General features: G+C 46.0%; 1 protein-coding gene across 1 annotated transcript in view; it reads left to right on the top strand.

Annotated features, from left to right (window-relative positions):
• LOC137424539 (uncharacterized) overlaps positions 1-20,596 on the top strand; it is a 78,879-nt gene that overhangs the window by 2,371 nt on the left and 55,912 nt on the right. The gene's annotated exons all lie outside the window — the stretch shown is intronic.

The raw sequence follows: 20,596 nt of genomic DNA, 5'->3' as shown, positions 1-20,596 counted from the left end.
CTGGGTTTGGTGGACTTTTTGGTCATTGAGACCGGGGTGTGGTTGACTCTTTTGGTGATCGAGACCTGGGTTTGATTGACTCTTTTGGTGATCGAGACCTGGGTTTGGTGACTTTTGGTGATCGAGACCTGGGTTTGGTGACTTTTGGTGATCAAGACCTGGGTTTGGTGACTTTTGGTGATCGAGACCTGGGTTTGGTGACTCTTTTTGTGATTGAGACCTGGGTTTGGTTGACTCTTTTGGTGATCGAGACCTGGGTTTGGTGACTTGTTGATCGAGACCTGGGTTTGGTGACTTTTGGTGATCGAGACCTGGGTTTGGTGACTTTTGGTGATCGAGACCTGGGTTTGGTGACTTTTGGTGATCAAGACCTGGGTTTGGTGACTTTTGGTGATCGAGACCTGGGTTTGGTGACTTTTGGTGATTGAGACATGGGTTTGGTGACTTTTGGTGATCGAGACCTGGGTTTGGTGACTCTTTTGGTGATCAAGACCTGGGTTTGGTGACTTTTGGTGATCGAGACCTGGGTTTGGTGACTCTTTTGGTGATCGAGACATGGGTTTGGTGACTTTTGGTGATTGAGACCTGGGTTTGGTGACTCTTTTGGTGATCGAGACCTGGGTTTGGTGACTCTTTTGGTGATCGAGACCTGGGTTTGGTGACTCTTTTGGTGATTGAGACATGGGTTTGGTGACTTTTGGTGATCGAGACGTGGGTTTGGTGATCAAGATCTGGGTTTGGTGACTTTTGGTGATCGAGACCTGGGTTTGGTGACTTTTGGTGATCGAGACAGGGGTTGGTGACTTTTGGTGATTGAGACCTGGGTTTGGTGACTCTTTTGGTGATCGAGACCTGGGTTTGGTTACTCTTTTTGTGATCGAGACCTGGGTTTGGCTGACTCTTTTTGTGATCGAGACCTGGGTTTGGTGATTTTTGGTGATCGAGACCTGGGTTTGGTGACTTTTGGTGATCGAGATCAGCGTTTGGTGACTTTCGGTGATCAAGACCTGGGTTTGGTGACTCTTTTGGTGATCGAGACCTGGGTTTGGAAGACTTTTGGTGATCGAGACCTGGGTTTGGTGACTTTTGGTGATCGAGATCTGGATTTGGTGACTCTTTTGGTGATCGAGACCTGGGTTTGGAAGACTTTTGGTGATCGAGACCTGGGTTTGGTGACTTTTGCTGATCGAGACCTGGGTTTGGTGATCGAGATCTGGATTTGGTGACTCTTTTGGTGATTGAGATCTGGATTTGGTGACTCTTTTGGTGATCGAGACCTGGGTTTGGAAGACTTTTGGTGATCGAGACCTGGGTTTGGAAGACTTTTGGTGATCGAGACCTGGGTTTGGTTGACTCTTTTGATGGTCCAAGGATGTTTGTTCCACCCGTTGCCTCTGTTACTGTGTGCAACCGACGGTGGCAACCACGGTAGCATCTGGAGATTATCAAGGGAGAGAGACAAAAATAAACGAGAAAATAATGATAAAATTTACTGCCGGTTTTCACATCTACCTGTAAATATCTTTGTTGATCTTCATTTGGTGGATCCTTTCTGCTCCCCCCCCCCCCCCCCCCTTCTCGGATCACTTCAGCCTGTACTTGTATGTTTGGTGGCTCTCGCTCGTTCCACGCGCACACACCATGGACACAAGGCTGGCTGGATAATTTTGTTCAGAAATGCCAGTGTCCTTTGGGACAAACAGCCAGATTATTATTTATCTTTTTTGTCCACCTGGTAGTTGGTATCCCTGAGAAAGGTAGATTTCAAAGTGAGTGTTCAACCTTATTCTTTGTACCTTCTGTCCTTCCACCTTTGAATGCCCTCCTTCCACTCTTCTTGTGAGGGATCATAATCGGTCTATCCGTGTGTCTGTTTCCTTTTTCTTCGTACACCTTGTCAGTTTATACTTTACGAGTATAGTTTCCTCCTTCTCCATTTCGCTGTATCGGCAAGTCTATCGTAGTCCTGAACAATGACCGAGGGTTTGTATCTCGGTTCATTTCCACGGCGGCCTAGATAACCGCAGTGATGAAGCTTACCCATACCTGCATGTTGTCGATTACGCACGCGGTCAGTATGCCTTGGCTGACTGGAAGAGAATGCTACGTGGTTCTGAGTCAGCTGATGTGGATGTGGAGGTTTAGGATTTGTGTGTCATGTAATTCTATGGGGGCTTTGTGTCAGACCTTGGATGGCAAGACCTTGGGGGGGGAGGGTGTGGGGAGGGGGAGTATGTTCATATATATATATATATATATATATATATATTTTTTTTTTTATACAGCAGAGCTTGCAGACCCATCTCATGCAGGACAAGGACATTGGTAGATATCAGTGTACTTCTATGCCTTTCATTAGTAGATGAAGGACAAACATCTGGCTTTTGGGATTTGAACCCGAGTTCACCAAAATCATGAGCATGGAGTTGATGGGGAACGTTAACAGCCTTTGACGTTGCATCTTGTGAACACTTAATTGTTTCTCCATTGAAAGGTTTTGTTTTTTTCCTCATTGAAACTTTTCCACCATGTCATACACGTGTCTCTGTGTCTTGTCTGCCCGCCTTTCACAAAAAAGGAACAGGAACTTTTTGAGAGGAAGGAAGAACCAGACAGACGGAGACAATGAATTGTGGGCACAAAACAGACGTCTACTATTTCCAAAACCGGTGAAGAAAGAGGAACCCGCGGCAGTATGAGGGCTAGCTCTATTGAGGGACGAGGAGGGAATTGTCACGCTGAAGGTTTACCACCGTAAAACGTCGAAATCCAGCCTTTCACGATCAAGGCGTCTTTTAATAAATCGGACCTCTTCGAGTCGGGATTGTGCCAGGACTGAGTCAGGGAGGGAGGCATCCTGTCGTGCAGACAAAATTCTCTCTTGGGGGCAGCAGGTGGGGCCCAATGTAGGGTGATATGTGGTCGCAACCTCTTTGGAGAGGAAAGGGGACGTCTTTGTTTATTGGTTTTCCCAGTTCCTGTCCCAAGCTCTTAGTCTCACAGTACCCAAGTCCCTCCGCCGGCCATCCACTCACGCTATCCCTGCCCCCAGCCTGCGTGTCGCAGATTCATACACATATTCCGTGAGGTCCATTTCAGGGGGAATGAGATGGGGGTATGCAGATAGGTTACGCCACTGGGTTGCCGTGTCCGTATTGCTCTGCTGCAGACTGGCGTGCGAATGGCCGACATTGCGGTTGGCACCCACAAACCCAGCGCTTTCCCGGCTTGCCAACCTTCCACTCTCATAGCAGTTCTCACAAACCTCATTATTAGTAAGCCACTGAGTGCCTCAGATACCGCCACATGGTTAGACACCTTGGACTTTTTTTAAATTTTTATACTTCAAGTCCTTTGTTTCTAGGTACATTTGTCTATACTTATGCCATTCATTCACTATGTCTGCATTTTTATGCCCCATCCTCTCCTCCACCTGGGTTGCATAATTCTAATATTTTCAAGTTATGTATTTGTGTTTTTGTGTGTGCTCGTGTCTCTATTTGTGTCCTTGTCTCTCTTATCATCTCTGTCTCTCTCTCTCTCGCTGCCTCTCTCTCTCTATAGCTTTAGCCTTCACCCCTTCCCTCTCCCCCCTCTCCCTTCCTGTCTAGCCATAGTGGTTCCGCAAACCACATAGCCAGACGCTCTATTCCTCCCCTCCTCTCCCTGCTTCCTGCCTGGCACCTTCCTCACATCCGTGCTCTCCTTCAATACCACCTAACCAGAAAATAAAGCAGTCCGACTGTTCCTTCAACCTTTGTACCATTGGCCGAGCTTATCTGCATCATGGTCTTGGTGCTTATTCCTTGTAACACTGTGACCCAAGCTTACAATCGCACCGACTGAGTTCAATTTTTTTCATCGTGTCCTAATGTCCCCGATGTCCTTGTCCTTGCTAAACACGTACAATCCTGTTATCAGTCAAAAGTGAGAATGAAGAAGAAAGATCAGATATTTTAACAAAGAAAGATCATATCATAAAGGAAGACGGGCTGGGATTGAGGGGTGTAGCGATTTAACGATGGCAGACAGCTCTGGAGGACGAGTCTAAATCCAATGAGACACGCAGGAATAATGTTGTCCGACCTTTAAGGCTGTTCTGGCGAACCAGACACGTTTTCCCTGCAAGCTTCAGAGGCCTAACGGTTAATTATTTATAATACAAAAACACATAACCATGTACATATTCGAATTGTGACTCGTCATTTATGATCTCTATTCCCTTATTTACCGTTGTTACCTCTGCCAACGTAGGTGGGCGGACGTTATGTTTTCACCCCTGTCTGTTTGTCTGTTTGTCTGTTTGTCTGACTATGAACAGGATATCTCAAAAAGTTCGGACGAAGGGGTGAAGGCTAAAATACTGATTCGGACCAAATTTGGTGGACAGATTGGGTGTGTGACGAGGGCGAATCGATTCCATTTTGGTGAAGTTCCCAATCCGCACACCAGAATTTAAAATTTTTTGTAAGTGATTCTTCGCAATTGAGACATGGGGCAAAAATGATATATGGCATGATATCTCAAAACGTTGTGGACGAGTTATGACAAAACTGAGTGGATGAGCTGGCTAGGTGACAATAACAAGCCAATTAGATTTTGCTTCAGGTCTGAATCCAGATCCGGCCTATCGGTGGGAAACGAAACGTAAACTGATCAGCCTGGCGGAGGTGTGCGCTGTACCGAATAATGAGTGAGATTGGCTCTTGAGGCCCTCTATCTGTACGTAGCTGATGTACTAAGGGATGAGGCAATCCATATATTACGTGGGAAGGGATGGGACCTCTGGGATTTGTAAGGAAGGATAACCTGCAAAATGTGGCCACCTCTCGACTTATGGCCACTCCCCCCTCTCCATTGATTAAAACGCACAAGCTACAGCATGATTATGACTACAGTGGTTTTAGTTGTACATTTTGCTACTTGCTTTGCTATATATGAAATTATTTGGTTTTATTGAGCCACTTCAGGCAAAGCGTGTGCTTATTCTTTCGCTTTCACCTTCGCACCCCCTCTCGCCCACAACCCTCTATTACATTTAATTTTATGAACTTTCTCTGGGATCAGCAGCTGTGCCACTGATTAGCAAATGGCCCAAACTCGCTTTCTCATTCCACCAGTAATGTCGGGGTCAGTTAATGGTTAACCACACGCTGTCTGTGTCTCGGTCTGTATCAACTGTCTACCGCCCGACTTTCCCTTCTGACCTCCAGGAAAACCAACGTGCCAGGAATTATGCTGCAAGTATGTGAAATGTACAGCGAACAAGGGAAGGAGATTCCAACTGTCATTAAAATGAAGAAGTGGTGTCAGTTTGGTTGAGGGCATGTGGGGAGGGTTTGTGCCAGTGTCATCTCGGTATTTTGGTTTCGCTTTGGGCTACTCATGGGGTGGGGTTAGGATTTGGTTTTGGGCGAGGATTAGCGTTTGTGAAAAAAGGGCCAATTCAGAGAGGTGCATAATATGTGTAAATGCAGGGGAAGGGGTGTAGGAGTCAAACGTTAGCATGATAATGGCCTCGAAAGACCTGGCAGCCAAGACTCTCCCTCTCCCTCCCGCTTTCTCTCCGCTGTTTTGCCAAGAGGGCCGTTTGCCTCATTTGTAAATGTTAAAGAACATTTCGAACTTGTAATTTCAAGGAGCGTGCATCAAATGACGATGCTCAGCAACAGTAGTTTTTAAATACTGTATAGAATAGTTGATACCATGGGGTAACAGGCAACGAACGCGACAATCCTGTTTCTTCCTGAGATGACCGGGGCCTGGACCGGTTGCGATATTTTGAGACTAGACCTAGGCCAGGTTGCCAATTATTATATAGGCCCCAGTGTGGGATGGAGAAGGGTGAATGTGGGTGGCGTCTCCCAACTGGAGCAAAACTGAATTGGTTCCATTAGAATTTCATCAAATTGCATTGCCATTTCATGCCAAGACGGAGATGAAGCAAAATGAGCTTAACGAAGGTATCTGTGCGATTTAAGGGATGCATGCACGGGGAGAGAAATTGGAACGGTGGTCTGTGTGTTGCATGGGGGAGCTAGAGGGAAGAAGCCGTGGCATGAAAAGGGTGTGTGGGTGGGATAGAGGTGGAAAGGGGGGGGGGGGGAAGGGCGAGGAGAGAGTAGGGGGAAGGGTGGAAGGGGGAGGAGGAGAGGAAGAGGGAGCGAGAGGGGGAGCGGTTGGAGCTGACGCCGTGCCAGACACAGGGTCTGCGAGTGCGTCAGGCTGTCGGAATGTAGCATGTGCAGCCAGATTTCTATGTCTGTCTCTCTGTCTCTGTCTCTGTCTTTCTTTCTTTCTGTCTTTCCTTTTCCTTTCCAGCAGTCTTTTGTTCTTCGCTGTATTCTCCTTTTATGTACGTGCTTTTGTTCTTCATTCCAATCGCACACTTACAAGTCTTTGTATGTTTACCCCCCTTCTTCCTTTTGCTGCACCCCACACTCTAGTTTCCTGTAACCCTTACAGCTGTGTATGGAGTTCATACAAGAGAATAATGTCAAGGGATAAGGACTAGCTCTCTCAAAAACGGTGTGTGGTTTCTCATCGCCGCCTTTCCCTGCCTCTCCTCACATTTTGGTATATACATAACACCAAGGTGTTTATGTGCGGAGACATGTATCTTGTGCCCCTTTCGCAAAGCAAAGCGCACCGTGCTGAGCTGTGCTGAATCCTGCTGCGATGCTGGAGAAGATTCTAAAATTTGATGAGGGGGAGATAAAAGGACCGAAGCAAGGGAGGGATAAAACATAAAATGACAGAAACCTTCTTTTTCCATGCACAGCACAGCAGGATTCACCACGGCTCGGCACAGTTCGCTACGCTGTGCCAAGAAGCCATTGTGGTCGATGCTTTGGAGTACGGTTGGAGTTTAATTCTACAGACCTTTTTTCAGTTGATACCCTGATGATGAAACAGCATCCATCACTTTGGCCTCTTGCTTTTTAAAAATAACTTTTCACACATTCTTTATGCTCTTATCTGCCCACAAGCTCTCCTACGTTTTCAATTTGCTATAAGCCGGTGCAGTGGGCCATTCACATACACACGGATCTGTCTAGAATTGCATATCTGTCTGGATCGCTGATTCATCATCGAGCGAGCAGTGGGGATTTCTAAGTACAGTAAAAATGAAAGAAATGCATGAAATCGTCATTTTTCACTTTCACGAAGAAGTCTGAACAAGTGGTGGTGCGTGCATCCCATGCATTCTTTGCACTCCTGGTACAATGGGAGTTACAAAATGGACGGCTTGTGTGGTAGGGTGCGTTGGTGACTTGTTTGTGAGGACATTGGACTAGCAAACTCGAAGTTGTGGGTTCAAATCCAGATGAAGGGAGCAGGATTAGCGATTTGGATTCTATGCTTCAGGAAGTCGAGTTGGTTTTGTGATAACTGCTACAGCGCTATTGGATGCTTGGTTAAAAAAAAAAAAAACCAAGCTGGCTCACTAACGACCTGAGGGACTATCTGCCTGTCCCACCTTGTCTATTCCCTTCCCTTGCTACAGGAGGTTGTTCTGGATGACGAATCGGCCTTACCCTTCTCCTGGACCTACAGGTTACATTTAAAAATTAAATAAATTAAAGGTTTTCTGAGTACTTACCAGAAAAGTAAGGACGATCTAGGTGAAGATGGCCTCAGATAATTTGTCGATGGGCATGTGATGTCTTTGTTAGTGAGGCTTAAATATTTCAGATTTGTCATTTTTTTATGGTGCCGGCAATAACTTGCTGACTCTTTGCAAAAGATGCCGTGCGATCTTTCATGGCTACCCAAGCCCTCAGTGCTGGCAGATGGGTCCTCCAGCACGATGTCCTTTCAATGGACGGCGCACTCATGGCCTTGCTTGCGAAACACCAGGGTGACAGTTTATCGCCGGGTTGAGATTTGAACCCAGGCTAAATATCTCAAAGGTGAGTGCACATACCTCTAGGCCTGGGGTTCTTAACCTGGGGTATGGGGACCAAAATGTGGGGGTATGGGACTCGTAATAAATTATAATAAATTACCAATTTTCATCCAAAAAAATATGCAATTAAAGTAAAAACACCCCTCAGAATGCACCACAGAGCACCTAGAAATCAAAAAAGTTTCTAGAGGTACATGGCCCCAGTCCCCCTAGCTATGCGCACTTTAGGTGCGCCTTGGTCAGTCAACAGTCTGCAGTCTGGCGAAGGGGGTATGGGGACATCGTGGGCAATCCGTTGGGGTTCTTGACAGGGAAAAAGGTTAAGAACCCCTGCTTTAGGCTATCCTGCCAACGCTGCAGCCAGAAATGACTGAGTGCCCCGTCGTTAATGACTGCAGGTCTGCCAGGATAGCTTTGAGGTATGCGCACTCACAATTAATCAAATGTCCAGTCATTGTACAGCGGAGCAAGAAAATTAATAATCGTTCATAGAATAGGCTGCTGTTTGTTAAACTACGGTCGGGCAGTTGTTATGTGGGTATTTACTGGTGCAGAATGGGATAGGTGGCTAAACGTTCAGGTGCTGAATTTCTCAATGGGAACCACTCGTTGGATTATTAAAGGTAATCAGATTTGGTAGTTGTGTACGCAAGCCACTTCTCCTTTTGCTGCAAACACAAGCCGTCGGTCTTCAGTGGCACAGACGATCGAGATTGCACTTTTGAGGAAAAAAAAAGAAGATGCAACATGAAGTCAGACGTTTCGTGAGTCACACTAGGGAAGAGTGAACGTTCGAGGGGAAAGGAGTAGTTTTAGTTTAACTATGCAAGTATTACTGAGTAGTTTGATTCGAACGCTTCAGCTTTCCTGGTTTTTGTGTTCGGCTTCATTGTATCGATACCTGGAGCATCTTGGCAGGCCGAAGTAATTGTCTTATCTTTCTACGCTACCTAGACTGCGATGGATTCGTCCCAGATGGCAACGCCGGTTATGCATCATGCCCATGTGGTCCTTGTTTGGTTATTGAGAGCAGATATGGACCTCATTGGTTGGAGAGCTGAGTATTCCATGGTTAGCGCAATCTTGGTCTCCTGATCACATCCGTTGCGATTCTTTGTCGTGATGTAATGGGCACATTGGCCTTTGTAATGGCCCGTGATGTAATGGCCTTTTTCTCTCTCAGCGCAGGCAGGTTGGTGGTCTTTCTGTCTTCTACCGACTCCTCTCCGGCCTTGCTCCCCATGCTCCCCCTGAGCTCTGTTCCCCCAAATATTCCTGCAGGACGCACAAGATCTGCCAGAAACCCTCTTCTGGTGAAACTGCCAAAATCAAGACTCTCTGCTCACCTTCACTCTTTCATTCCTCCTTTCTCTCGCCACTGGGATAAACTCCCACACTCTCTTCAATCCCTCCCCTCCCTCCAGGTCTTTAAAACAGCTGCTCATCACCATCTTTTATCTTCCCCCATCCAAAACCTTGATCTTTTCTACCCCCGTTAAAACACCCCAAATCCACCTCTTTCAATCCCCAACTTCTTTCCTGAAATTCCTAGTAGTGAAATTCCTAGTAGTGTTCATTTGCTTTATACCGTGTACCCCTCCTCCTTTCCACAGATCTGCCGACGTTCCTGTTCTCTACTGTTGTTGTGCTTGTGTGCTTCCCTCTCCCTCCCCCTCTTGTCCTCCCACTCCCTTCATTGTATGTTTTATGTGTCTGTGCATGTTTTCATGTTCAATGTGTCAGCTCTTACACGAGCCTCGATTCTGTATACATAAAAACAAACAAACCAAAAAAAAAACATGCTCAAATGCTCTTCAGGTATTTGGTCTTCATTTTTCAAGAAATGGGGCGGCGATTATGTAGAAAATGTACGGGTTTATCGCAGGTGTGTGGGTTAGGTGAGTTCAAAGTAATCTCTACTGAAGTGGCCACGTGCTTATACGGTGTCATGACACTCGCATCTGAGCTACTCGTTTTGGTTTCTAATTTCCCAAACGCAAGTCTCTCGCGTGTTAATTTGTTCTCAAGATGTCAGCCCGCCCTGGAGAATACTTGATCAACATTGAGAGATACAAATTAAGTTGACCGTGTGATCTTGGAACATTACAAAGCTGAACCGGCAGTACATTTTGCAAGTGGTCGATGAAAAGGGAAAGGCTTTTTCAAAATGGAAGGATGGTGTGTGTGTCCAGGTTGTGCACATTTTTGTGAAGAGCAACACATCTTCAGATGATGTGACAACCATGAGGGCTTGTAAACATTAATTGTCACTTTTGTCATTTGACGGGACACAGTCTGAGAGCGAATAGACTCCAGTGTGGGAGGAAATAGCATCATTTATTAAAATCCCCATTGAGTTTTTTTTAACTTCACTAAATCGGCATTGAATTCAGTATTATCTCTGCTTAGTCTATCAACTCAACAAAGTTTACCAAGTTATTGTTCAAAAGCAAATGGCGCACATGCTCCTCGTCTGCCTGAAAGCGTCTTTGCACATCTCGCTTGTCTTTGCTCTTCTGTCGTTTGCTTTTGCTTTCTAACTCCTCTGTCACCTTTACTTTCCTGTCCTTCGTGTCTATTTTTCAAAACATCTATTTCATGTGTAATGCTACTCGAATATGGTGGAAATGTAACCACAATTCTATGGCCTGCCTTACAAATACCTAGCCAGCCACCTTTCAAGCCTGAAGGCTCTTTAGAGATCATGTAATTATGACGTAAAAATGGTAGAATTTAAAATCCCTATTTACATACCTCTGTGTCTTTCCTTCCCTCCCCTGTCTCCTACTTCCTGAAAAACTTCTTTCACTTCTTTCCTCACTCCCCTACATTCCTTTCTCTCTCCTATCATCCTCCGTTGTCTTTAAGTTTTCAATTTGCATATCCTCATTATTAGCACCCTTCCCCCATATCTGCCTACATAATAAATAGATGGACAGTCGCTTCAATCCCACCAGAGCAGTTGTTTGCAACTTTTAAATCTGTTATCAAAATTGCTGCTCATAATTGGCGAGACGATCAAAAGTTCCCGAACGCAGCACTTAAACTGCACGTAAGCCCGCAGGCAGGTAGGTGGTCTTTCTGTCTTCTACCGACTCCTCTCCGGCCTTGCTCCCCCAGCTCTCTCTGTGCTTTGTCCCCCAAATATTCCTACAGGTCGCACAAGATCTGCCAGCAACCCTCTGATGGTTAAACTGCCGAAATCTCGGCTCTCTGCTCACCTTTACTCTTTCATTCCTCTTTTCTCCCGCCTCTGGAACAAACTCCCACACTCCCTTCAATCCCACTCCTCCCTCCAGGTCTTTAAAACAGCTGTTCAACCACCATCTCTTATCTTCCCCCATCCAAAACCTTGATCTTTTCTACCCCCACTAATTCACCCCAGATCCACCTTGTTTGAAATTCCAACTTCTCTCCTGGAAGTCCCGGCAGTGTCCATATGTTTTATACCTCTCCCACCCCCCCTTCCCATGCCCCCCTCCCAAAGCCCTCTCCCTCCCACAGATCTCTCGATGTCCCTGCTCTCAGATGTTGTCTGCAGAAGCCTCTCCTCAGGGAAAGACACATGAAAGCCCACTTGGAGTTTGCAAAAAAGCACCTAAAGGACTCTCAGACTGTGAGAAACAAGATTCTGTGGTCTGATGAAACCAAGATTGAACTGTTTGGCTTCTGTCTGGCCACTCTGCCATAAAGCCCAGATCGGTGGGGTGTTCCAGTGATGGTTGTCTTTCTGGAAGTTTCTCCCATCTCCACACAGGATCTCTGGAGCTCAGCCAAAGTGACCATCGGGTTCTTGGTCACCTCTCTTACCAAGGCCCTTCTCCCCCGATTGCTCAGTTTGGCCGGGCGGCCAGCTCGAGGAAGAGTCCTGGTTGTTCCAAACTTCTTCCATTTAAGAATTATGGAGGCCACTGTGCTCTTGAGAACCTTCAATGCAGCAGAGTTTTTTTTTTGTAGGCTTCCCCAGATCTGTGCCTCGACACAATCCTGTCTCTGAGCTCTGCAGGCAGTTCCTTCGACCTCATGGCTTGGTTTTTGCTCTGATATGCATTGTCAGCTGTGAGACCTTATATAGACAGGTGTGTGCCTTTCCAAATCATGTCCAATCTATTGAATTTACCACAGGTGGACGTCAATCAAGGTGTAGAAACATCTAAAAGATGATCAAGAGAAATGGGAGGCACCTGAGCTAAATTTCAAGTGTCATAACAAAGGGTATGAATACTTATGTAAACATGATATTTCAGTTTTTTATTTTTAATAAATTTGCAAAACTTTCTAAAATCCTGTTTTCTCTTTGTCATTTTGGGGTATTGAGTGTAGATTGATGAGGGGAAAAATGAATTTAAACGATTTCAGCATAAGGCTGCAACATAACAAAATGTGAAAAAAGTGAAGTGGATTGAATACTTTCTGAATGCACTCACTGTAGAGGCCATATTATAATAGCATGTTGGACCAGGACGCATTGTTGCCTTTTAGAGCACACACTCAAGGACTCATCTGGTCATTTTGCTGTTCCAGAGACATCGATCACCACAGAGTCTCAGCGATGTCATAATAAAGACAAGGTGATCAGGGGAGACAGCTGTGAGGGACTTTGTGGTGAACGGTGGAGACCATTGCCCTCAAAATGTACACCAGCAGTTGGTGAGAATGTCTTATGAGCAGGAAGACAGAAGAAAGGCAATGCAATCTGAAGTGGAGTGACCGCGCCGGAGGACGGGTGACGTCTAGCGTGAAGAATTTGGCACAGATCACTTCAAAGTGCAACAAAAGTCAAATCTCATCTGAAAATTAATAAATGCGATTCATTTTTCAAATCGTTAATGGAATTTTTTTGTACATCTTGTGAGGCTCATGTGCCCGGAGAATCAAAGTGTGACCAAGGAAGTCGGAAAGTGAACCTCGTGCCCAACGTTTCACTCGTACTTGCAAGCAGAATGTGGATTTTGAACAGGATTCTGGTTCGTGTGAAACTCAAAGAATAGGCCATTCTGAGGTGCTGTGCCTTAACGGGTTGGACAAAGATATTGTAGAGGCCTAAAACGAGAAATTGGACAGTGACAGGACCAGGGGACACGGGCTGAGGGTAAAGATCGAAGAAGAGATTGAGGACGATTGTATGGCGGGGGTTGTTCACTCAGAGTAGTGAATGCATGGAATGGTCTTCCTGGAAAGGTAGTGGCAGCAAAAGCAGTAGAAAGGTTTAAATGTGAATTTTGTAGGTACCTAGAATCATTAGGGATAGAGGGGTGCATGGATTTGTGCAGGAATGGTAGGTAGCTGAGGTATGGTTCGGTGTCGTGATTGTTTAGTGTGTGAGAGGGTCTCTTCAAAAGCTGAATGTGCCATCTAGTTTATTCATTCCTCAACCTACGTCTGTGTTCGCTCATCCTCCACTCACTCTCTTTTTCGGTCTTTACTCTCAGCCCGTAGTTCCTGGTCCTTCATCAAGGCCTGCTTGAGAGGAAGCCTTCAAACGGTTCTATACTCATTGTGGGAGGTGCTTATGCATTATCCAATGAGAGTGGAGCTTTGTGAGGTTGTGGTTGGGGTGGGGGCAGGGGTTGTTTGGTGCAATTAACTTTACGGGGATGTTACCTTCACTATACCTTTCATTAGTGCATGTTGAAAAGTCTAGTTTATGTAAAGTTCAAATTTTGGGATAAAGTACTTAAAACACCCTTTCTCCACATCAATACCACTGTACCAACGATACCATGTGATATTAGCTGACTGCTTCACCATTCACACTGGCTTATATATAATACATGCCTGCTCGCCCACAAATTACACTACCAGCTTGTCATCATGTTTTGCCTTTACACCCGCCCTTCATTGGTGAAGATATTTTTAACAACCCCGAGGCTCTTGCTTCTCCTCTGTCTGTGCTCTTCAGCCTGTCCATCTCCTTTGGCCACCTCCCGTCTGCCTGCAAGTCAGCAAGCTTCACTTGCATCCACAAGAAGGGTGCAGAAACGGACTCTGTAAAGTACATACTGGTTGGTAAGTTTACTCCCAATTAAAATCAAAGTTATGGAATACATCATTGCTGCTGATCCCATCAGTTTGGATTCTAGCTGCGGTCGTTCTGCTGTTCTCATCAATGGTTGGAGGCACTAAGACTCAAACAACAGCTCAGGATATTCCTGAGGTATTTGACACAGTCTGGCATCCTGCTCTGCTTGCCAAGCTCGCTGCCTGTGGCATATAAGGCCATCTGGAATCTCCCGTGATGAAGCTATCTCCGAGGGCCTTTCACTCACTCACCGCAGGCAGGTTGGTGGTCTTTCTGTCTTCTACCGACTCCTCTCCGGCCTTGCTCCCCCAGCTCTGTCTGTGCTTTGTCCCCCAAATATTCCTACAGGTCGCACAAGATCTGCCAGCAACCCTCTGATGGTTAAACTGCCGAAATCTCGGCTCTCTGCTCACCTTCACTCCTTCATTCCTCTTTTCTCCCGCCTCTGGAACAAACTCCCACACTCCCTTCAATCCCACTCCTCCCTCCAGGTCTTTAAAACAGCTGTTCACCACCATCTCTTATCTTTCCCCATCCAAAACCTTGATCTATTCTACCCCCACTAATTCACCCCAGATCCACCTTGTTTGAAATTCCAACTTCTTTCCTGGAAGTCCCGGCAGTGTCCATATGTTTTATACCTCTCTCACCCCCCCCCCCCTTACCATGCCTCCACCCCCCCCCCAAAGCCCTCTCCCTCCCACAGATCTCTCGATGTCCCTGCTCTCAGATGTTGTGTTTGTTCCTCACCCTCTCGCCCCATCTTGTCTACCGCTCCCCATGTTATATGTTTTATGTGTCGGTTTGTCTTTCTGTGTGATTAATGTTCGCTCTTTCACGAGCCTCGATCTTGTATCCAAAAAAAAAAAAAAAAAAAAATCTTCACACCTAGATTTTTGACTTCCTCCATTTGTGCAGTCAATGGATCCCTCTCCTCTCTCCCAGTGGAGGCTGGAGTGTCTTGGACCCAGTCTTGTTGCATGTCTCCATAAATAACCTCTCCGATGTCCTGTAAAACCCTCTCTTCCTTGTTTGCAGATGATTCCACGTTATATCGTACTGTACCCTCGTCTCACTGACGGGGCAACAGCAGCTGCATCACTCTGCTGATCTGGAATTGATTAGAAGCTCGACTGATAAATGGAACATCTCTTTGAATTTTGACTTTCAATCAAAGTGTCTCATCTTGTTACTCCGGAAGAATCATCAAATAAACCCACCAATTTGTTTCAATGGTGAGCCACTGGAAGAGGTTCAGTATCTTGAATCCAAGTCTTTCTTTCGGAAATCAGAGGTATACACAGCCTACAAGGCATTTGCCATAGCTCAATGGAGTACTGCTATCTGCTATGGGCTGGCACCCCAGCATCACATCACATCTGTCTCTCCTGGATTTCGTGGAATGTAAAATCTTCAACATTACTGGCATCTCCCAATATGTGGCATAAGCACAAGGTCTGTTGTCGCATCACTGACAAGCCAGTGGTCTTGTTTTTCACTGCTCCTCCGGTTTAGCTCTCTCTATGCTCTTTGCCTTCTGACCCTGATGGCAACTCCAGAATGTAGCGTGGGATTGATGAGCCTCCTCATGAAATTCCTAAAGTCCGGGCTCTCTGCAAACCTCAACTCCTTTGTTCCTCTTTTCTCTCGTTTGTGAAACCACCTTTCTGAAATTGTTGAATCCCCCTCTTCCCTCCAGGGTTTCAAGCAGGTGGTGCACCACTATCTCCTGGTACTTCCCATTCCTGCACTCAATCGTTCCTATCACCATTAGCTCCACCGAGCCTAACCCACCTCTTGTGTGCACGTCACGATGTTTCCCTCCCTCGTCTCCCTCTCGCTTCTTTTTCTGTTTCTTCATTACTTTGATGATCTTGTCCAACCGTATCCCCATTGCCAGTTCATTGTCTTTTTTACCCTCTTGTAACCTCACTCTTCCATGAGCCTCAAACTTATGTCGAAATAAATAAATAAAAGCAGCGTTAACTGGGTGGTGATGTGGCCGATAACCCAATGCACATCACAGGCAAAGTGTCTGTGCAACCGCTCATGTACAGCCCATGGCAGTTGCAAATGGAATGAGCAGGTGATGTGCTTCAGGCCTGACACTTTTTGTCATCATTCCACCACTACCTGACTGAAAATGTTTGAGAAACAATGGAATAGGAGATGCTGAGTAGTTTGGTGTTGGCCGAAAGAAGACTGGAGGACATGCATGAACCTATTTTTCTTTAATACCTGATTGTTCTATCACATTGATATTGCCGTATTTTTTCCATTTCACTGAGGATTTGAATCCGTGACATTGTGATAACGGAGGCAGGCTTGTATTGGAGTCGAAACTAAGGACCTTTCGATCTACGGTGGTTGTAACTAACCACTGCTACCACGGCAACAGCCACCTTGACCCACATCTGGCATCTATCTGTCACCCTCCCTCTTGTGCCCAATCTCCCGCTGTCCCTCTGCTCTCTTTCTCTTCGCCCTCCCTTCTTCCCTCGGTCTCCCCACCTCTATCCTTTCTGCTCTCTCTCTCTCAGCCCCAGTGGCCTGGAAAGGAAAGGAATTTCCAAGGAAGCTGCTTGCTTTGAGAAAACTCTCTTTTTGTCCATCTGCCTTTGCATTTCTCCCTTTTTTGTCCCTCTTTCTGCTTGTCCATTTACTTATGTTGGACTTGTGCTTTTGATTGTTGGGAGTCCAGTAAGGATGAAAGGATGTCCCACAGTTATAGATGTTGAGCTTTCACCTGACAAGATCAGATACTCCTTTATCCATAAGGGTTTGTCTTCAGTTGTATGTTTTTCACCATCCCTATTCAGCTGTTGGTGTGCAGAACTGGCAATCCTGGTCCATAGAGTTCTCTTTTTCTCTCCCTCTCACTCTCTTTACAATTGTCCAAAGGGTTGATTTAACACGGGTCAGCGGGGTCACAGGGGAAGGGCTGCTCGGGGAAAGGGGGTGGATGTGGAGTGGAGGGGGTGTGCTTGGAGGAGATTTGGAAGGGTATTGGACAGAATATGATGGAGAGAGGGAGAAGGAGAGGGAGAGAAATCTGGAAAGAAGACCGAGAGAAGGCGGCGCCTGTTTAAATAGGGTAGAAATGAGAGGGAAGAACTGCAGAGACGTTGCACTCGATGCATGAGCAGGAAATCCCCTTTCTGCTTTGCCTTTCCCCTCTTTCTTGGTATTTTTGCATTGTGCCCATGTTTGTCTGCCTACATAGTTTCTTCGTCTTGCTAGGGCTTGCTCCCCCTGCAGTAAACTGTTGTTTCATATTGAATTCTTTAGCTCGAAAAAAGTGGGTGGGAAATGAGGGTTAGCTTTCGGAGAAGGTTGTAGAGGGTTTGTTTTTGTTTGTCTGTTCTACTAATAAGTATCGGGTGGTGTAACAAAACAAATGACCGTCTTTTTTGTTTCTCTCGAAGGATGGAAGTGACACCACCTCATGCGGTGGTGGATTTGCTTTCTGGCCCGTCGTACATAGGCAAACACATGCATTGCATCACAAACCACGATGATGGGAGCATCGTTACTGTCTTGGTGTGTCCTAATTTCATTGAACTTGCAAAAAACCTCCGTTTGAAAATTTCCTCGATTTAAAGAAGTATCTGAGAGCCGACGAAAAAGGGGTCCATTCTGTTTTGCTGAAATGGTACGCAGTTGAGTCGGGCAAAGTCGGGTAAAAATGGAGACAAAGAGATTGGTGATGGACAGCCACAAATGGGCTCAAAATACCAGACAGCAGGACAGGCGAATAGTCAGTCAGCTGGAAAGACAGACCGATTGATGGTGGGGTGCGCGGATGAGGGAGTGGAGTTTTTACTTTGGGTGCTGTTCTGCCTGGCTCTACTTTCTTTCACATCCGCTCATTGTACCAGCGAGGGCTGAGGAGAGCTTGTACGAACCGAGATTGTAGTCGTTGGGCTTTGGAACTGTAAAATAAATAACTATAGGGTGGGGTTATGAATTGTAGCTGCTTAGAGGAGGGGGTGGGCACAGGAGTAGCTTTGTGAGGAGAGGCAGCTGTTGGAACCAGAGTCTGGTGGGAACATTGGAGGCTGTGGGAGCCGAGGAGATCTTCCTGTCTGTCCTTTCTTTTTTTCTTTTTTCTTTTTAAACCCTCATTCGCCATCCATCCAGGAAATCTCCCCCGTCCCCTTCCTGTCGGACTCTCATATTTTGTTTATTCTCATTCTGCTTATCATATAGCTTGCCTCTCTTCACTACCGTGTACCTCCTTTTAATTGGACTCTATTTATATAGGTGCATTTTTAATTTATAAGTTGTCAATATCACCTGGGATATCATCATCAATTACCTACTTGTCCTCTTTCCAAACCTTTCTCCTTCCCAACCTCCCCCTGTTTCCCCTATGCTACCTCCCATTTCTACCCCCTCCCACGGCACTGTTCCTCTCCATCTCCCTGCCTCTCGTTAATGTAATTAATGAGTTTCCGGCCAGGCTGTTGTCATGGTGACACTTGGCAGGAGAACAGCGAAAAAAGGAGAGGCACAGAGTGAGACTAAAAGAGAACGGGGGGTGGAGGGGGGCGGAGGGGGTGGGGGTTAGGTTGTGGAAGTTTGGGGTTGGGAGGGGGGGGGGGGGGGACAAAAGCGATGAACGTTTCTTTCTGTCTTGTTCTCTGGCTTTCACCCCTTTCCTCTTGAGTCTCCGCATCCACATCTTTGCTGTTCCCCTTTACCTGTCTCTGTCCGAAGAGTTCAGTCACAAACCTGTAGGTGAAGTGGGTGATCTCAAGCGACCCGAATGTGGGTTCTTCATTTGCGAATTTAGGGATGGAGACTTTACGTCCCTTTACGCCACCAAAGTTCCTGGACCGTTAATGGCACCGAGTGGTAGACTAGCTGTTGAAGTTCCATTTGCATTCACTTTGAACGACCATGAGGTCGTAGAGTGTTGAGATTTACCTGCTCAGATGCCTCATCATCACACAAGACAGCCAATAGGTGGTCCACATCGCATCGTTATGTAGTTTTCGTAATACCTCATTCTCGTATTCAGCCACATCAAGATAATGCAGAGAAGGAAGGCCATGGTCATCCCAACCCGTAGTACATGAGTATCGGGTACTTTTCTTTCCAGGCCGGATGGGTGGATGTGAAAATGCATGACATGAAATATAAAAGCACTTGTTGGGTTATTTTTGAACGACAGTGCATCATTGAAAGCAAATTGGACTCTCACAATCCTCCCGCTGTGCTCTACCTACTCGGTGGCATTGGCCCTGGAGGTATGGTGTAAACGAGCCTTTTGATGAGTTTGGGGAGCTGGGGAGGCGGACGAGCCAAGGGAAGTACAAAAATGAGAATATGGAATGATGCGTCGTCAGAGGAACAGGGTGGACATGGTGGGATTTGGTTGATGCAATGAATATATGCCGATGGGGTCGATTCAGGAGCAGCCAGGCAGTACTATTTTAACTGTGAAACGCCGCTCTTTGTACTCGCTCCATATACGCCATGGGCAGTTCTGTGTCAGATTGGCAAGGGCTTTGAGCGAGCCTGAAGAAGAGGTCAAAAGGAGTTGGCTTGCCTGTACGGCCGTATGGCGCTCTATGTGGCTAGTTGAGGGTCCAATATTTCCTGTGGCATATTGTTAATGTTATATCCTTGCCTGGCGATTGCTCACGATTGTGATTCCGTGAATGTGCAAGTGAGGAGGTAGACTGACGCTTTTAAGGACAGTTGGATGTGCAAGGATGAGTCACTGCCTTCTAATTTTAGAGAGGAACCAACATAAAGGCAGAAAACCTGTGCTGGACACAGTGCTGAAAGAAGGAAAACCTGGTGGTCATTGTGTTTTGCATACAAACGAATGCATCAATATAAATATCTTGGGTATGGGGTGGGGATAAACCAAAAACCAAAACCACCGTTTAGAGGCCATTTTTCCCCGCAAAGCGGGGGTTGGCCTTTTCGGGGACCGTGGTAGTTGTTGTTTTTTGGTCCCCTTTTTGAAGCAATGTTTTACGGCCGGATGCCCTTCCTGACGCCAACCCTTTTTGCCGCCTTCAACGACAAACAAGGAATTACCAGTGAACTGGTACTCAAATCTGGTACTCAAATATGGGGTGGGGATCCTGGAGGATAAAAACACATCCTGGTGAATGAAGTTGTTTGAATTTATAATGCAGTACATACTACGAGCAGGAGTACCTGGCGTTGCCTGGTGCTGTTCTGATCCCATTGACATTTTAAAGAAACCAAAATATTTTTTTTTCTATTTTTTTTTTGTGGGGGCCTAAAACACTTCCCTATACTCACTAAGGAATGGATCCGGGGATCATTTAATATTATCTTTCATACAGCTAGTGACAAAGGCTTTGGCACTATAGAGTGATTAATTTTTTTTTTTTTAATTCAAACTTTTCAATTTTTTAGCCGAAAACACTCCCTGGCACTCACGGCGGATCCTCTGAAAGTTTGATGAAGACCTGTTTGGCCATCTCTGAGAAAAATGGCGACAGACAGACATCTCTTACAGTAACGATATATATACAGACTTGGCATTTAATATGGAATATTTTTTTTTTCTTGACTTGGGTTTACTTTCTTAACTCAGTATATCAATCTAGTGAGTTTCTTTTACACTTTGGTGATTTATTTGTTAAAAGAACCATGTCACTGATTGTCTATCGCAGCAG

This window comes from Myxine glutinosa, chromosome 4 (genome assembly GCF_964187855.1).
Source record: "Myxine glutinosa chromosome 4, kmMyxGlut1.1, whole genome shotgun sequence".
In the NCBI taxonomy this organism is placed as follows: Eukaryota; Metazoa; Chordata; class Myxini; order Myxiniformes; family Myxinidae; genus Myxine; species Myxine glutinosa.
This window is presented reverse-complemented; position numbering and strand designations above follow the sequence as displayed.